Raw genomic sequence first — 19237 nt, 5'->3', positions numbered from 1 at the left:
TAATTTGACTATCGAAGCATTTAGGTTTGCAGATCTATTTATTTTTTCGAAAAACAGTTCTAGAAGGAGCTTTGAGAAAGCAGTTTTCAAAGGAGATGGAGGACTCTGCGGTCAAATTTCATCTTTAGCAGTTGCCCATTATCACCTCACGGTAAGAGAGCAACACTCCCATTTCCTCACGCTTTCTCCTCCCTGAAGGTATGGGCACACCTAGACCTTTACTGACTCTCTGATACACGGCTCCCACAGCACCAGGAGGATTTTCCTGGTCCATGTCAAAAGCTGCACACTGACTTCAGGACCCTTTGAATCAGGCCCACAATCTGTAGCAAAAATGCAGTGTCATCCTTAATTTGCTTTCCCAGCAGCTTTTTTTTTTTTAAATATTAAAAACATATTTCATCAGTACGATCTACATTTTCATTCACACATCTTTTTCATTATTTTTTATCAGTTAATCTAAAATGATACACCAAGTGCTACCTAAAAAGCCAATTTAATATTTTTTCTTAGAAGGAAAAGATCTGACACTGATTTCACTCAGAATTCACTTCCATGAAGCCATCGGAGTTACATTGGTGTAAAAATGATATAAATAAGATCAGGATCAGCTTACAGGTGTTAGGCAACAGAGTAAAAAAATACATTCAAATAAATTCTTACATGTATAGTACACTATACATGTGTTGGAAGTGCTATTTAAGCACACAGCAGTTGAATGAATAAAATAATGCCTTTTTTAAAAAAACGATTTAAATGTCATTGCAAAACACTATGGGAGCAATTGCTTTCTCCCCCAAATGTCGCCTGAAAAATCCAGAGTACATGGACTAATAAGGATCTTCTCTGAATTCAGTGCTTCCGAAAATATGAGGACTATCATAAAAATACTTATACAGGTGATACACAATTTTTTCCATCAGACTTTTATGCAAGAAATTGGGCTTGCATATTACACATGATTCAAAAAGAATAATTAAAGTCCTACATGGACACATATCTGCCTCAGGGCAGACCTTTTATGTTGTTTTGCATTCCATGTGTCACTCAAAAGAATTGCAACTGGGAAATGATGTTGAACTAAAATAAGACAAGAACACATTGACTAAAATTATACCCTGTCCAATCTGCTGACACCCCTTTAGACATCTCGCCATGATTGCTCTGGTGCAACCACTGTTCCACGTATGGGTGACATTTAAACTAAGCATAGTTGTACACTGAAATCAAATAAAGGATTTGAAGACTTTTTTTTTTTTCCTTTTTTCTTTTTGATACTGAAAAGTACATGGGATTTGAACGCAGAAGGAAAAGGACATACTTTAAGCAGTGATCTGCTTGTGTTATCCTATCTAGAAAAAGAATTGCTGGTTTTGCACAATTAATATATTTGGGTGAGAATAATCAGATTAGGAGCCTGAATCGTTAGCCCTCGTGTGCCCAAAACTCCTACAGAAGTTAATGGGGGCTTTCAGCTCACGAGGATGACAAGGCTGAGCCTTTATTCTGCAAAACCAGATTTCCTGAAGCCCCGACGTGTGAACACATTGGAGTCACACGTCCCTTCTCTAGCGCGTGCTTTGCCTGCTTCAGCTTGCTGCGGCTTCGGAGGCTGCGACAGCAGCCCACCTTCTGGGGGTCCTGTTATCCCACCCCAGCCCTTGTCATCCCAGCAGCCGTTCAGAAAGCGAGGAGCACAGGATGAAAACCTAGGGATTTTTATGATACGCTAGATCCTTTTTTAAACCACTTAGAGCTAAATTTAACACATCCTCTGCACGCTACCCATCCCACCTTTCCTTCCCACCTCTAGCCTTCTCTTTGGCTGTTTTGTTTTCTCTTTCGTTTCACTCACTTCCTTAATTAAGTTGATAATGTAATTATGTCACAGCTGTAGCATCCTCCTCTTGCAGAGGTGGCTGGATTTCTGTACCTTCAGCCTGTTTGATGATTGATTGATATGTACGGAGATAATTGTAACTTTTCAGAAATGTTCTAAATAAGTTGTAAAAGGAAGGTACCGGCTACGGCCCAAAGGGCACTAATGTTTGGCATCGAGCAGGTCTGGCTTACCTTCCGTGGAAAGCCCGGGCTGTGCAGAGGAAGGGGAGCAGCAGGGAATGAGGGTTTTTAGCGCAGAGTTCTTGAGGGCTGGGAGAGGGAGAGCACTTCAGCTGGGGGAGGGAGGGAGGGACCTTCTCCATCTCTCACTAACTGTCGAGGCAGAGGCAAGCAAGCAGCCAGTTCAGTAAAATCTCAGCCTCTACATCACGCCCCCCCCCCCCCAAAAAAAAAAACCACAAAAGGGGTCACATTTTGCTACTGTACATTCTTAAATGGAAAAACCTGATACTCTGAACAAAGGGTTCAAGCTAATTTGACAGATAACTTGTAATCAATATATTTACCTTCCTATTTTGCTAAAGAGTAGAATTTCCTGTGAGGTACTTGATATATGACTCTTGGTAATGAAAGAATAATATCCCTGACCTTTTATCACATATGGAAATATTTAAGTGTTTTACATCAACACATCACGGCATATTAATAGGAGACAATCTAGGAGAACAGTTACCCGAGAAGAGGAAAAAGCTTCATCAACTACTCAAATTTCCAGAAGAGGATCAGAAGAAGTACTTGCCCCTATGAACAAACAAAATGTATCTACTGGGAAATGTAAACAGAGTCAGTGTGAACCATGAGACCCACCATGTTTTAGAGCAAATCTCCAAGCACGTGCATATTCCAGAAATAAAATCTATTAGCAGGAGGTCAAGGTTGCACACTGAAGGAAGCGAAGAGCTAAAACTCGGCCCCTCTTCCTTTGACATTGGCCTGCTTGCTCCTTCCCTCTTCATACGCTACCGCTCTGCTTTTCTTGATATCCCGCATCTTTCAGCGTGCACTTTGGAGACGCGTACATGGAAAACAAAGTTCTCCTCGCCGTGCCTACATGTGCAGCACAGCCTGCCTTCCCTCCTGAGTGCTGGGGGGATTGTTACTAAAAATACCACTCTCGAAATGTTACCATGCACACACCAAACTTTGATCTTCCAAGCTCCATATATCAATCAGAAGGAAACCCGTTTTACTGTCACAGGCAAAGGCGCTCCTCCTCAATAGCTGCCTATCAGCCCCCAGGCAGTTCAACGGGGAAACCGTGCCAGATCCTGGGGCTCTTGCGAGCACCGAGCTCTTCTCCTGCCTTGCTGCCTCCACGGGCAGAGTAGATGGGATCTACACCTTCAGCCCAAGAGCAGGAAGCTGCTTCTACACCAGCTTTAAGGCTACTATTTTTATAGATGGCTGTATATGTTTCAGTGAAAGGAGAGGACTGGGGTGCCTTTCTCCGGCATATCTGATGTTCTGTACAGATTTTATCACACACAGCACTTGCATGAAGTTTTGCAAAGCTGTTTACAGAGAGCACCTTCTCCCAAGGAGTGAGATGTTTCTGGTATTCAGCACCCAGTAGGGCCAGCCGTTAAAATACAGCAGGTTTTACTGAACAGATAGGATACCTCCCTGCTGGTGCCAGGCCTCCATAGGATCAAAAGACATCTCCCTTAGACATACCTTCAGTCAGCCTTTCATCTGGCTCGGGTTTCCCCACCAGGAGAAAACCACGAGGTTTGCACAGCTGCAAGCCAGGTATGACCATAACTTTTACCAAGATCTTTGACCATTTTCTGTCTCACATGTGGTCAAGTCACGATCAGGATCTGATGTGTGCGCACAGCTGCATCTCTCTGAAAAATGCGTTTTAGAAGAAGTTACACTGAAGTTTTCCTACGCGGAAAAGAGATGCTCAGATACTTTCTAAGAATTGTATAAAGTATTCTGTGGCTTTAGGGAAACAAACCGTGGGAACAGGATCACGTGTGGTGCTATTTTGATTTTATGGTATTTGGGAAGATGACTCATAGCAGGCATCTGCAACCAACTTGAGGTGCAGAACTGCTAATGGACACTTCAAAACTTCTTCACACAACCACCTTTGTCCGTGTATCTGTTCAGGGACCGAGAATCAGAGATGGGTGCAGTGCATCAGCTGTGTTGTATATAGTGGATACTCTTTCTGATAATGAAATCACTGCAACAAAGTCAGGTGAATAAACGATCTCCAAAATATACCTTGAGAACTTTTAAGCTCTGTTGGGATATTACTGTTGGGCAAACATCAGAGGTCCAGACAGTATGGACACTTCATTACCGTCCCTATGTCACCACAGCTTTAACGTTGTATTTATCATGCATCATTTAGATCCACCTCTTCTTTAAAAAGGAGAAATACAGAGGGGAAGGGAAAACACACACAAAAAAATACAGTGCCCAGGTTGTGATAACCTACTGTGGTCAAGGATAACAGTGAAACAGTGAAAAACTTCAGGCAGTTTTCACATCACAGCATTGGTTATTAGACAGAGATATCTCCTGAAAAAGGATTACGAGCTCAATCTTTCTTGCATTTCAGGGAGATGGAGTCAGCTCTGCAGCCCTTTGGGGAGGAGGGGAAGCTGTGCCCTCTGCCACGCAGCAAAACCAAAACGCGAGGGATGCAGTCTTCATGGGAGGACTCCATTACCAACTGCCAAAAGAGTCTTCTTGCTATTATGAAATGGAAATTATTTGTAAAGCAAGGTTAAAGGTCACACACAGACATTCACTGGGAATTATTGACATAGGTATGACATAGATGATAGCCAATCAAAAAGCAATTTTATAAACATTGTTATTAAATAGTAGGGTAATTGCTTTAAGTACTGGAGGAATGTCAGGGTCATATGAGAGTTTTGTTGGTGTCATAGTTTTTTATCTGACACTTACTGGATCAATGACACTTAGTATATTTATTCTGAAATGTGAGCTGTGTCGCCAGTCTAGAAGCTAATCCACATACCACATACTACCCCATACTTACATAGAAATAATTTCTGATTTTTATTTCATTCACTAAGTATCCAGCAATGCAAGCGTCAAAGCTCTCCACACATAAAAGTATGGAAGTAATTAGGGATTATGTGGTAAGTGTACAAACATAGTTTATATTACTGTGTATTAGAAAGGACCCCTTTTATAGCTGCCTTTGTCAATTTGACAGAGCAAAGGGTTTTAATGTACTGTAATAAGAAATGTAAGAGGGGGCAAAGGACAGCGTGGCTGTGATGCCTGTTTGTAAACTGCCTGGCCCTGAGGTCCTCCCTCTCTCCTACTTATCCATGCTCCACGCTTACTCTATGGTCATATACATTTTAACCGAGTTAATAGCAGTCTGGTGGGGGGAGAGGCTGGGGAAGTCCCTTAAATGCACGTTGTCAGCTGCCTACGGAGCTCACAGCAGGGCTTCCACCAGGGCAGATGCTTGCAGAAGACAGCACGGTTCGGACGATCGGAGGCAAAATCCGCATGATCAAATGTCTTACAGAAATATTTTACTTCTTTATTTTTGCCCTAGGCCCCAAATGCACTCCGAATCAGGTGACTGCCTGAAATTAAAGAAATGCAAAAACTGCCTGTGAGGCGAACAGGGTGACGTCCAGGTAAGCCCCTGAGCTGACGTTTTATGAGCCTGAAATTTGTAGCAGGGGTTCCGGTACGCTCAGCGGCTCTGCGGTGGATTTGCTCTGCACCTGCTCTTCATCAGGGCTGCATGGAGCCCCGAGAGGGGCTGCGGCCGTGCTCGAAATGCCTCGCCCCCGCCCCGCCACCTACCCCGCTCCCTCCCGGTAATGAAAAACAGGTCAGGTACAAATGTTTCTGCAGCCTTCTCATGACCTCCGCGGGGGTAAGCGGAGGGGTGGAGGGATACGGATTGTTATCTACTATTTAGCAGGCCGACGGCATCCTTTGCTTCACGTGTAGCGTAACAGATGACAATGGTGCTTCATTGCAAAGAGTTCGGAATTTAAATTGTAACATGAAATATATACTACCTGGTAACGTCCCTGTCACACTCTGTGAACTTTAGCTCAATTAAAAAAGAAATCAGCTGACATTGATAAAATGCTATTTTCAATATAACTGAAAGGAAAATTGTACCGACGCCAATTTACTGCAGTTTCAAAACAAACCCCAAAGAGAAGAAAGGAGGAAAAATAAAGGACCACAGCATATGCTTTAGAAACGGGTGGGTACACACAGAACACAAACTGCCCATTTTGAAAGATGAGGGATAACCGCAATGTACCATTTTTGAACCTCTCGGCGCTGTGAGCCTAACAGGCGTCTCACCCCCCGGCAGGTGAGGCAGGAGCCCTCTGCCCGCCGGCCCCACTCTCGCCTCGGACTTGCACTACACCACGGAGAAAACCGTGCCAAAAGCGGTTGGTAGGTAGCACTAGACGGAGCTCGATGGAAAATCCAACACGGGAGCGACACGACCTTTTACCTACGGGACTCGGTACAGCGAGGGCAGGCGGGCACGGAGCTGCCCTTGCCCCTGCAGCTGCCTCCCTCCTTCCTGCGGCGCGGGAGCTCTGCCGCCGCTGGACGGGGAGTTTCAAAGGGCGCTTGCGTTTGCTCTGGCCTTTTACCTATTACGCCATGTTCATCCCTAAGATCTACGGTACACAGTCTAAAGCCTGGAATAAAAATAAGCCCTCACTGAAAATGTGAAAATCACATTTTACTGTGATTTATGCAGTAGATAATATGTTCTGGCTGCAGATTGACTGAATTGGTGGTCCCACATTAAATCTCTAATCTGAAGCATGCAGAGGCTCCTCAGCAGAAGTTTGCACTGTGGCGTTTTGCTTCCCCAGCAATAATCCAAAAGGCAACTGCTTCCAGAAACGATGTTAAACAAATCAGCACTTCCCGATGCTCTGGAACTGTAATAATTTAATGTGGTGGTAGCTGCTGGGCACTTTGGAAAATCAAGCAGCTGAGTCGGATAGCTCTGCAAGGGGGTCAGCAGCTTTGGTCTGGGAGTTCCGATTCCGTAGAAGTTATCGCTGTGATTTTTGTACAGGGATAATAAATCCACACTCTGATAGGGAGCTCACATTTAAAAATAAAGTCACTGATCTCTATTTGGCATGCAGCAGAGATGTAGCAAGCGCGATGAGAACAGGAGAAAAGATCAGTCACCAGAAAAAATGGAGTACAGGAAACAGGGGATAGCTTTAGTATAATGAATTCCCCATCTTAATTTTTAAGTTTATTACTTACAGACAGACATAGGTCTAGATGATATGATTTAGATACGCCATTTAATTCAGCATTAAGAGTTTGGGGATATTCAGCTCCTGTCACGACTTTGAGATCCTCAGCCCTGACCCATGCCGGATCAGGGGAGTTCGGCATGTCGTCTCCACAGGGTCCCCCCCCAACCTGAGTTCTGCTGGTTACCGCCCATCCACAGCACCCCTCTCACCTCTCTTTGCAATATCTAAATGCTCACACTGTGCTGGGTGCACAAAACATCTATGGGATGCTCTCCATGACTGGCCATGGAAGGATTACACAGTCACTGGAATGGGAGCAAAGACCACAAGTTTTATTCATGCACGTACTTGTGAGCGTGTGTGTGAATAACCGGATCAGACGTACGGGTTTCCATTCCGCAACACGTAACAGGACACCACCATCTCTCACCCTAGCTAGAGGCTGTATTGCAAAGAAGGAGAAGGCTAGATCTGCATTTCTGCAGAAATCTCTGTCGTTTCAAAGCCCAGGGTCTCTCAGTCCGTCCCCGGCATTTTCTGTTGCTGACTGGCCTTTGACTATAGGTGACCTATCACCCTTCTGCAAGAGGATTTACCTGGTTTTCCAGCCAGACCCCAAGAGACAGTAAAACGTATTCCCCACAATGACAGCCCTCCGAATGCATTTCTCCTGGTTTGCATGCCACTGAGTCCCATGCATTACAGCATACCACCAGCCAGCAGCTCCCTTGTTTAATAGAGGACCACCACGACCCAAGAACAGACCCTTCCTCACAGATTGCATTTCTCCATGCTCAGGCACACCCCTGCTCTTTCCAGAGCCCTCTGTCCATCACGTCAGGTCTCCTCCAGCAGGATTCCTCCACACACCCCAGTCAGACAGCATAGTGCCAAAGCCTTCTGCCAGCATCCCTCCTTGGATAAAACGGAGACCCATTTAATCTCAATCTGAGATAAAATGAATCAACCTCAGGCGAAGAAAATTATATAATATCAGCCCACGGTCACAACGTCCCCCGGGGTGATGGGAGGTACCTTCATGCAGGGCAAGACAAAACCATGCCTTTTTGTCAAGTGGCAGCACTGTGCTTCCCATCCATCTAATTACGTGCACTCCCGGATGATCAATACTGTTATATAATGACTTAACTACTACTGTAATATAAATACTGAATGATAAGAGCAATACCCAAGGAACCAGGGGAAAAACTGGAGACTTGTTAAGGGTGACCACTGCAGAAGTTAAAAAAAAAAAAAAAGCACACATTTTGCATATAAAAAAGGAGTACTCTGATTTATTTGAAAGCCTAGTTCTTATCTACTGCACAGTAAAAATGTGAGCCTCATAAAGACAAAATCCTCCACTTTCTGTTTCAACATATTCAGCATGTAGAGAAGCATATTCAGGAGGTTTCTATATTTGATGATCTTTTTCCATTCAAAGTTTCTAATTAGTACTATGCCCTATTCTGTGAGTTTTATTTTCAGCACTAGAGCTAGCACACAACACCCAGAATGCTTCTCCTTCAACCGGATAAAAATATGTACGTCCACATTCATTCTGTAGCAACAGATCCTTTTTTAACTGCTTGGTGAGCACTTGGAGCTGGGTTGACCAAACACCAGAAACTCAGAATATTGTCCCTGTTACCGCTCTGTTCATCCATTCCCATTTTATAACAGAAATGCTTTTAACGAGTGACTATCATTGAACACAGACATGGTGTAACAGGCCGGCCAGTCTGCCACAAGTCCAGCAGCATAGACATTTTGAGGCTCAAAAGTGGGGAGGGTTTGTGGTACTAGTACCTCGGTGTGAGCCCTGCTTCCACTGCCACCCGTACGCCCACCCGCCGGCCCTCCGGGGCGAGGGGGCTGTGTCCAAAACGAGTTTTGCAGCAGCTGCATGCAGTTTGCACCACTACTTGTCTCCTGTCTTTGTTCTGGGACAGTCTGCCCCGACTCTGATACCTAATCGTCGGTGTTTGGTTAGGACAGCACAGAGCACGGCGCCTGCACGTTTCCTTTGTACCCCGCCAGAAGATCGCCTGCAGTATTTTGCCAGCCTGAGGACGAGGGACAACGCTCAGTCATTCCGCTCTGAAAACTTGCCTTCCCACATTCACGCTCTGCAGAGAATCCCTAGAAACTCACAGCTACCCAAAAGGGAGAAGCGACCAACTCCTAAACCCCTCTGGATTTGGAAAGACCAACACCGATTTCTTCCCATCCTTTCCTTCTCTTTGCTGAAGTTTAACCTCTAAGACAGCAGCGACTCTCACGACCGTGGATCGGGGATGGCTACGGCTTGCTGTGTGCGCCGTCTCCTCCCAAACACACCTGAAGGGCAGCTCCGGTTCTGCGCACGACAGCTATTCCCAGTACAGACCAAAGAGATGCCCAGCACAGCTCGTTGGGATTTCCATATCCCACGCAAACAGCCAAGATGGGCTCCAGTTGCTTTGACCCGTACCCCACCGCTCAGCTTTGTGATCCTAACTGTTTAGGATTTAAGACTTCCTCCAGACTCCTGAAAATCTGTCAACAGGCTTACGTTTGCGTTCAACATTAACAAAGGAAGAGCTGAAAGTACAAAAAAATCTTAGGGGTGGGAGAAGCTGGAGGGAGGTGTAATAAAATGAAATCAAATGAAAATAAAACAAAAGAGGAACACAGTACATAGCAGGAAAATCAAAAGACAAAATAAAAGATTAAGGAGTGCAGGTAAAGATAAAATTCAAAAAATGCTTTAAATGTTGATTCTCTGAAACACCCTACTGTTTTTGTTTCATGCAGTATTTTGATGCTAGCATCTAATTATTCTTTGCAGTGTTTTATCTCCCCCATTATAGTATCACCAGATTTTTTTATTGGCACTTTCCTTATTAATGATTACAACACCTACGTTTAAGGAGCTAAATGAGTTCTCTCTTTTCCTGAGCTGAAGAGAGGGGGGTCAGCAGAGAAATGAGAATTATTCTGTTGTATGCAGATGTGTTATACTCAAAATTATTTTTGGCCATTGAAGTAGCTCCCACAGCTTGCTGAGGCAAAAGAAAGATTCCTCCCCATTCCTAGCTGTGACCCTGGAAAGGGGGGGAGAGCTGCTTCTGCTCTCCAGTCAATCACAAGAGGAATTTAACAAATCTTTCAGCTTCAGTCTAAAAGTATTAACAGTTTCCTTTTAAATAACTGTCCTTAATTAAACTCAGTTTTCTTTTTAGAATCATACAGCACAAAAACATGTCCACTAAAAAAATGTATTTACTTTTCTCTCTCTCCACCGCGGATTGGATCCCGATGCTTGCTGTAGCGAAGCGCACTATAAAAGCACCCTAAATCCCCGTGCATGGCAGTACTCACATGGCGGCCCCGCATGGAGACAGCGTGCCTGGAGAGCAACTGGGTGCTGCCCTACGCTGATGAGCTCCGTCTGGTCACATTCCCAGCGGGCCGACGGTGCCAGCTGGGGGCAATTAAGCTGTGCTGGAGCTGGGGATGGGTGGCTGCTGCCCCCTCCGATGCCACCGCTTGGCTCACGTAGGGAGAGCTGCCGTCCCCAGGAGCAGCCAGGGATACGGCCCGGCTGGAGCTGGACCTTTACCTCGGCCACGCTGCCCCAAGGGCAGGTGTAGGGCTTCTGAGGGTAATTCTATAACAAGAGAAACCTGGGCTGGCAATAAAGCAAGGAAAGCCCAAACAGGGGAAAAAAAAAGGAAGAGATATTTACTGCTTACACACCAGGCAGAAAAAGCAATCCAGGGTGCAAATAACTGCAAATAAACTTTTGTCAAGAGCCAGAAATTTTTGCACCAATGCAAAGCTAGCAGCATGCCTCAAGCTTACTACTTTTTTTTTTTTTCCTTCAGGCTCCAAAACACGTCTGCAGTGCTCCCCACACAAGGAACAAGTTACCTTAATACATTGGTTTTGACTGTGGGTTTCGTACATTTTGGTTTCTCGGGTATTACAGGGGTTTTAGTAAGTAATTAGAAGAAATTCATAAAGATCTGGATAAATATTGTTCTCAATAACTGCTTAGTAAATCACTATATATTTACATTAAATTAAATGAATCAAATTAACGCAATCAAAGTTTGATGGCAAAGCGGTAGAACTATTATATTAGAGAAGCCGACAGCCAGCCAGCCTTTTGGGGAGACAAAAGCTAAAGCTTTCTTAACATAGAAAATGTTCCATGAATAGGGTTAAATACTTAATGGTTGCTAGCAAAAGATAAGACAAATATTCTTTGTTAATATTTATAGAAACCCATCAGGAACTCTTTTGTCCTAGCATTGTTTCCAAAATTCAATCCCCTAGTTATATCCATCATTTTTCATGTGATTAAAGGAATCTAAATTTGCTGCCTTGTCTTGTAAAAGAGTAAAAAGTTAGATCTGTATTATTAAAGCCTCTTGGTTGGAGCAGCAAATGTAATATTGATAGTCTATGGTATATAAGTCTAAAAAACCTACTGATCACACACACGCATGACATATAAAATGCATTCATAGGATTCATGACATTATTCCTAAGAAGTTGGGATCCAGCTAAAAAAAGAGATAATTACGTCCTTCCAAAAAGAGGGAAATAAAATACTTCAAACTGATAAAAGGCAAGAAATAATAAAAGACTAGAACCACACGGGAAAAAAATGCGAAGGCTTTGATGGAGGGAAGTGACACTCAACATTTCGGTCACTGTCGCTGCCCCACACCCCCTGGGGCAGCGGGACCTTCTGCTGCGGGGGATCCCTTAAACCCTGCCCTGTGCCGGAGCGGGAAGCCGCGGGGAATAACTGGAGGTAGCCTTGGCCGTCAGAGGTGTCCTGGCAAAACCAGGCGCGTGGTCAGGGCACTGGTGGAACCTGCTGCAGGCCGGCCGGCCACCTAACTTCCTCATTAGTCAAGAAAATGGGCTGGATGCCCGACCGTGGACTGCGGGATCTGCGCTGAACTGATCGCAGACCACGCAAGGCACGTCTGCGGGGAGGGCGGGGAGGGCACCGCAGGCGTCAGGCGCCTCCGGGAGGTCTCCGCCGGCTGCCGACGCCGGCTGCAGGCGTGGCCGCAGCACCATCCCCCGAGGGGGCAAACCAGCCCCTGCACCGCCTGCCCGCGGCCAGCGCGCTCAGGCGGATGGGCCTCCTTTCCCCCACCTGAGAGACGGGACCCCGACAGCTTTGTTACTTCTGGTGACGCGCTTCAGAAGAGCTCCGCAGAAGAGCTCAGCGCTCATCGGCACTGTTAATTGACACGACCGTCATGACCCAAGCGAGCACCGGACGAGCGGTGCCCCGGGAACAGACTAAGCGCCCGTCCACCCAGGCCTCCGCTGCTCTGCTGACCCCAGCGCCCTCGCCAGCGGCCCCTCGCAGGGAGCGGGCAGACCCCCGAGCAGCCGCGCCTCCAGCCCCGCCTGGCGGCCGCCGCCGCGCCCGCCCCGAGGCAGGGCCGGGGGCAGGGACCGGGGCTGGGCCACCCGCAACGCAACTCCGGCTGGGCATCTGCGATCCGGAGAAAAAGAGCAAACCCCACGGTTTCCCTTTCACCTTTAGAAAACCAAGACTGAGTGTTGAATTTTTCTCAGCCTACTAAAGTTTTTTTTATAGAACAGCCAAAAGCCAAGTCCTCATTGATCCAATTTTTTTTTTATACGCAGAACTTCTTAACAGCTTTAGAAAAATAGATAATTATTGCAGTTAATTTCAGCAAAACAGTTCAAACTCATCAGGGCTGCACAAGTATAATTTACTACTCCTTCTGACTTATTGTTTTGACTAGATGTAGATTGATGATTAAAGTGATAAACAGTAACATTTTTATAAAATGGCTGACTCTGCCAATGGCAACTGAATAAGAAACATGCTGAAATAGCTGTGCTGTTATTGTGATTGTACTCAAGGCTGTCAACAAAGAATATAAGTATTTGACAAGGTGTTATCTAATTGTGTTTTTAAAAGCCACGATACATACATCTTTTAATGTGTCACTTTAAGCTGCAAGAGAATTTCTTTTATTAAAAAGTACAAAGGAAAAATGAATGCCTTGCATTTTCTTGTTTCTTTTTCCCAAGCTCTGCCCTTTTGCCGTCATTCGACAGAATATATTTGCTCTTTAGTCAAATTGGCTTTTATTTAAATGGTAGCCCAAAATAGCACAGCAACATTAGGTGTATGAGAAGAAAGAACAGTGTGTCCCACAGACAATTTTTACCTCAGCCCTGGTGGGAATTAACTGATCGAAACAGAAGGCTAAGAATAAAATCCTTTCGACGCTCGGAGTTAGTGAAACAGCATTTTGGAGCAAGGCAAAGGTTTGTGTGGTTTTTTTTTTTAAGAGGGATCACCAGGAAAAGTATCTTAACATGCTGCCTTTGGAGCTACCTGTAGTCCTTTCATGGTTCTTCACGCTACACACAGGCATCTTTACATCCAAAATATAGTTATCCTCAGAAAGCCCCTTTGACCGAGGGAAGGGGTATCAGCCACGCTGACTCCAGAGCTGCAGACTGGAGTCTTCTCCTCCAGCCCACCTCAGCCCACCAGCCCCTTCTCTGCTTGTGAGGGAAAACCTGGAGACCACGAGAGAAGAAGGGGGTTCGCTCATGCGTGAAAAGACGGATGGAATCTGGGACGGGCGAAGGAGCACGGGCAGGAGGGGGCACTGGCGCAGGGGCTCGGCTGCTCCCCTGCGGAGAGCGACGACTGGCTGGGAAAGAGGGAGTTAAAATGGACCACAGAGGGAATTAAATAAAGATGCTACAAAAAAAAGGAAACTCCTACTTCTGTGTGCTTGCCTTCTAGGATGACAATAGCATTGTGAAATGCTGCAAGGCATGGAGAGAGACAGGGAATTAACTGTTTGGAAACCCTCTTACTTAGTAGGAGTTTGAAACACGGGGATTGGCATTGACCGATGGTGCCTCTGAGGATCTCTCTGGGCCTCCACAGGGCTTGTTTCGGCCAGGGCTCGGGGAAGGCATAGCCGCGAAACTCTCTCCTTTTCAGCTAGGTGGGGACCTGACAGCTACCGGAGGGAGCCTTCACTGCTGGAGCCCTCCTGCAGCAAACGCTACCGCCGTGCTCTCAGAAAACCGGTACTTCGTTGGCAAGAGCAACGTGCTGCCAGACCAAGGAGGTGGGCCTTTGTGAGCTGGGGATGGACCTGCAGTGCCATCGCTCCAAGAGCGTTCTCTGTTGGACTAAGTTTGAGAAAGCAAATACTCCAGGCAAAGCCCTTGTCTTCACCTGAAACCAGAAACAGAGTCGAGCTTTTCGTTAGCATTTGCGCAAGTGTTGTCTACACATGAAGGAGGGAAAACTTCATGAGAAGGAGGATGGCAGCAGTGTGGCACTTGCTTAAAAACACAGTGCATTTTAGGGTAAATAGTTGAGGGTCAGGTAGAGCAGCACGCTAACGCAAAACGCAGGCTTCCGAATTGCGCTGGGATCTAACAATGTCATTTTCACGCCCATCCTAGCAGCACCGCTGAAATATAGAGGTCAATTTGGTCTATTATGGGACAGCAACTTCTAATTTTTAATCCCAGTGGTATTTTAAGCATGGGATAGAAGTTAAAGGAAAAAAAAGCTCTTTATAATGAAAGACACAGACAGCTACCATCTGACCTGATTCTGCGAGGTAAGGCGCTTCGTCCCCGTCCCAGCCTGAGCTCTGCGTGTTTGTTTGTCTTTGAAGGCATAGTTGCCAAAAGTCGTAAGGAAAGATCAGAGCCTCAGTTTCAGAGGTTATGAGTATCTTTGATAACGTTTGAGGGTCTGGGTTCATAGAGCTCCTACAGATCATTCCGTAGCGTTAATTTTAAAACTGCCTCAGTATCGAATTGCTAATTTTTTCAGAGGGAATTGAATAAACACTTTAAAGACAATGACCTAGAGTGGCCTCCAGGTTTTGCATTTAAAGATGTAAAATAAGAGAGGCTAATGCTGGAAAATCCTACACATCCTTCTCTATACAACCGGGAAGGTGCAGGTCATGGACCTGCCGCAGCCACAGCGAAATGCACACAGAAAATAACCAAATACGAAAAATGACTGAAAAATAGCTTATTGTTAACATAGGATCTCCTTTCTAAGTGGTGACCACAACTGTCGTAAGAACTATCTCTAGCCAGTTCAAAAGTTTAAAAGTCAGAAAATTTCCAATTCAAAATCCTGACCTTTATGCAAATGAACCAGGAACAAAAAAACCCATCTTTGAGAGCAGCGTGAGCAGTGCAAGGACCAGGGCTTGTTGCCGAGTGCCCAGACACCGCCTCCACCAGCCTCGGTGGCGGTGGCCGTGCCCCGATGCTGGGGGACTGAGCAGCGCTACTCGTCGAAATGAAGGCATTGGAGCCCGTGCTTCACTGTTGAGAAACCGAAGCAACGCTGACCTGTGGACCCCCTGCCGGTTTCTAAACGGCAGCTGAAGATGGGTGCTCTGAAATGGCCTGTGACAGGGCTTTCCCTCTTCTACCGACACACAAACAGGAAAAAAAAGACAACACATGCAGGCTCCTCTAGGTGCCTAAGGACAAGCGATCTGCCTACTCCTGGAAAGGCCAAATCGCGTATAAGAATCCACACCGGCCGTGCAGCCATGATCTACCACATGCACACATACTTACAAATAGAAAAAAACGGATAAATCGATGTAAAAGAAAAATGTATGAAGAATAACCTGTATTTTTACTTTTTCAGCCATAAATGTTGGAAATGATGTAGTACTGGCTGCTACATGGGCCTAGGTCCATTCTTCCCACCTGGATTCTCAAGCATGCTCATCAAGAGGAAAAACAATTCCCTGTGAGATGTTAATTTTTAATAACATTTTGGCTTTAGTTCTCTTTCAGGTGCTGCTATGCCCTTTAGTAGCTGGCTCCAAATAAATTATACTACTATAAAAGGTTTTACCACCCTTTACATGAGCTAGAAGTATGAGAAGTTACCTGAAGGCAAAGATAAAAAGGTAATATAATTAGTTAACTTAATCTGAAGCAGAACAGCTGACTCATTTGAGGTGCAGTCCCAAGGAAAGATCCTAATACGTTAATGTAGAGAAAGAGTTTTACATTCAAATGGAAAAAATCATGAGGGAAACTACATACTTGGAGTCAGACCCAGAATGCTTTTTATCATCCTTTGTCTTTACTTTCCTTTTTTTTTTCTTTTTTTTTATTTGCAACGAACAACCGTAATTCAAAGGTGCTGCAATTTTTGCATGATTTACAAGATGTAGCCAACTTTTTGTGAACCTCGTGGGAATTTCAAAACTTCCTTGACTTTATCTGTATTTCAGAGTGAATCCTGTGAATTTGGAGCTCCTTTGGAAGAGAAGAAGGAAAAGACAGTCATAGGCTCCTGCGTTAATTATGATATTTTTAGTTATTTAGCTAGATTTAGGAAAAATAAAGTCAACATACTCTAAATACATTCTCAAATCCCTAGCTTAGTGGTTTCTCGAGCTGAGTCTCAGTGGAAGAGCTTCAAAAGCCACATAATTTCTATTACAAAAACAATAAAACAAAGATTTGGGCTGTCTTTTGGAAATTTTCAATAGCATCACTATATAGCAACACTACGGATGTCTAAAAAAGAAATAACTTGTTTACAACTGTGTCAGTAGGAAGGGGTTTATTTTTCAAGGATTTCGGTGTAGAAAGAGCTGGCCAGTATCAGAGCAGTGTAACAGTTTCAAAACCTTCCTTACTCCCCCACAGAGGTGGGCTGAGGAGTAATGGCTAAGGAATCGTAGCCTCGTCTTTTGGTCAAACAATTCCAGTGTCACGCAGACAATTAATAAGCAGTCGGCAGAGTCTGCAACCGGTGATTATATGAACAAAGGGGTTTGCTTTTACATTATTTCTCAGGCCCTGGTACAATATGTTGTCGTTTTCAGCCAATTGCTCATTATCGCACTCATTTCTTGAGATCTTGTTTTAACTAAGACACTGTCAAAGTACTTTGCTATACTCTCTGTACACTTTTTTTACTGAAGTCAGGAGGATTAGATACAAAATATGATCTGGTATCCCGTGATGAGATATTTGAAGATCCTTCCCCAATATTCTTTCATTTGAGAGGATTCAGTTATTTTTAATATCTGAGCAGCTAGCAACAGTGAGATAGGGGTGTTCTTTCCAAATATCTACTCATCCAAGGGCTCCGACACAATAAATCTACATTTAGGGCTTTTGTGTTCTCATCTGGAATATCCCAGAGGGAGGGAGACGATGCGCATGGGGCAATTGCACAGCACTGGGACCCCGAGCACTGAGGCTGCTTGAACGGGCAGCACGCCTGTATGGCTGCTGGTCCAGCTCCTGGCCATGGGATGGCACATCCCACCAAAACGGGCAAAATCACCATGGAAGAAAGGAGAACAGCAGGGAAATGAAGCTCTGCAGTCATCCTCGCTATCTTGCTGCTTCCCTGCTTTGGTCACATTATTTTAAAAAAATCCCTGTGATAAGCAACAGTCCCCAACTGTCAATGACGACCCCTAACATTGAATCAGTAACATTCATGCTAAAGAGAAGACAAGATAGGGTTAAAAATGGTCTGCCTGATCTGGGTGAGACCCAAGTTAAGCAGTAACTAGAGTTACAAGCTGAAGGTCTCTGTAGGCTTGCTCCTGTCCTTTTGGAGGAAAAGCATCACGGTTTGGTGAGGCACAACAGTCTCAGCGTGGTCACCCCAGTAGCTGGACTACTGATTCCCAGGCTGAATTTCCCCACGCAGAAACAATTTTTGTGACCAGAGAGACTATTAAGCTCACCCCAGAAGAGCTAGCACAAACCAGCCACACAATTGGAGCGAAAGCAAAATCCTTGCACAGGGATCTAGCCTGAGCGTGTATTCCCAGCAGCACTAGTACTCATACATAAATAATAATAAAAATAATAATAAATATTATTAATAAAGTGTCATTCATCTGAGGGTATAATGCAGACATGTCATCTCTTAGGAAAACAACATTACAATGCTTCGCTTATGTCTTCCAAGATGTATTAAAAGGGATGAGGACCATATTGTAGAATAACCACCATATGCCATTCACCCTTTGTTCTGGCTTTTTTTTTTTTCTTTTTTGTTAGGCTTGTTACAACTTTCTCTTGGAAGAGTGCCAATGTCAGAAGTATATATGTTATCCCTTCTTTTGGCTTCTAGAGATCTGAGATAATCTCTTCATATACAGTAGGAGAAGAAGTGTCCAGTTGGGTAATACATGGTCACGCTTCTGCTACTCAGCCTTGAGAGTGTTTAATAACCCTTAATCCAGAATGGAATTTTTTTTTTTTTCCTAAAAAAACCAAAAGCATTAGGGCTGATAATTCAAATCTTTAGCCTCATGGACAATTCCCCTATTTCCATACTCATATCAGGACCGTTCAGGTGAGAAAAGGGTTCTTATTTTGCATATATTAGTAGGGGGTGTTTGACTTCTTTTTTTTAGGAATGCTCTTTTCTGTTACTTTGGTAGCCTCAACATTTTCCTTTTATTACCGGCATATTTCTGATTTATTGCAATGTGGGACCAGCAAATAAGATTGTCAAAACGAGTATGCGCTTGTTATAACCTACTCAAAAAAAATAAAAAGGATTTTTAAAGAAAACAAATTCAAGTCAGTTTTAATTTTGACACTGATTGATGTTGATATTTCTGACCAGTTTTATGTTGTACAGATTTTAAATGATATCCTCCTCTGATCTTCAGTGCTGTAGTTATAAATACTTGATAGCATTTTCATAAAAGGATCTTTTTACAATATGCTTAATGAGAGCTTCTGCTTCAGATATACAAGTAAAAAGAAACCTAGCCTAATATGGTGATAGTCAGATACTCAATAAGTGGCATGTATTTTCAAAAACCTCTGACAAAAAAAAGTTTCAATTATGATACCTGTGCCTTTCACCGTCACTTTACTGTATCAATTATTCATGTAACATCTAACTGAAAAATGTTATATTTAGCAATCATTTTTAAAATTCTCTAAACAGCAGCACGACAGCTGATATGACCACAAAATGATCATTCATCACCTGTCTGTAATGATGAACCTGT

At 44.3% G+C, this 19237-nt stretch overlaps 1 protein-coding gene across 1 annotated transcript in view; it reads right to left on the bottom strand.

Annotated features, from left to right (window-relative positions):
- The window catches only part of ZNF536 (zinc finger protein 536), a 350107-nt gene that overhangs the window by 75615 nt on the left and 255255 nt on the right, over positions 1-19237 (bottom strand). The window lies entirely within an intron of this gene.

This window comes from Calonectris borealis, chromosome 12, assembly GCF_964195595.1.
Source record: "Calonectris borealis chromosome 12, bCalBor7.hap1.2, whole genome shotgun sequence".
In the NCBI taxonomy this organism is placed as follows: Eukaryota; Metazoa; Chordata; class Aves; order Procellariiformes; family Procellariidae; genus Calonectris; species Calonectris borealis.
Note: the sequence above shows the minus strand (reverse complement) of the source record. Positions and strands in the feature narration are given on the sequence as shown.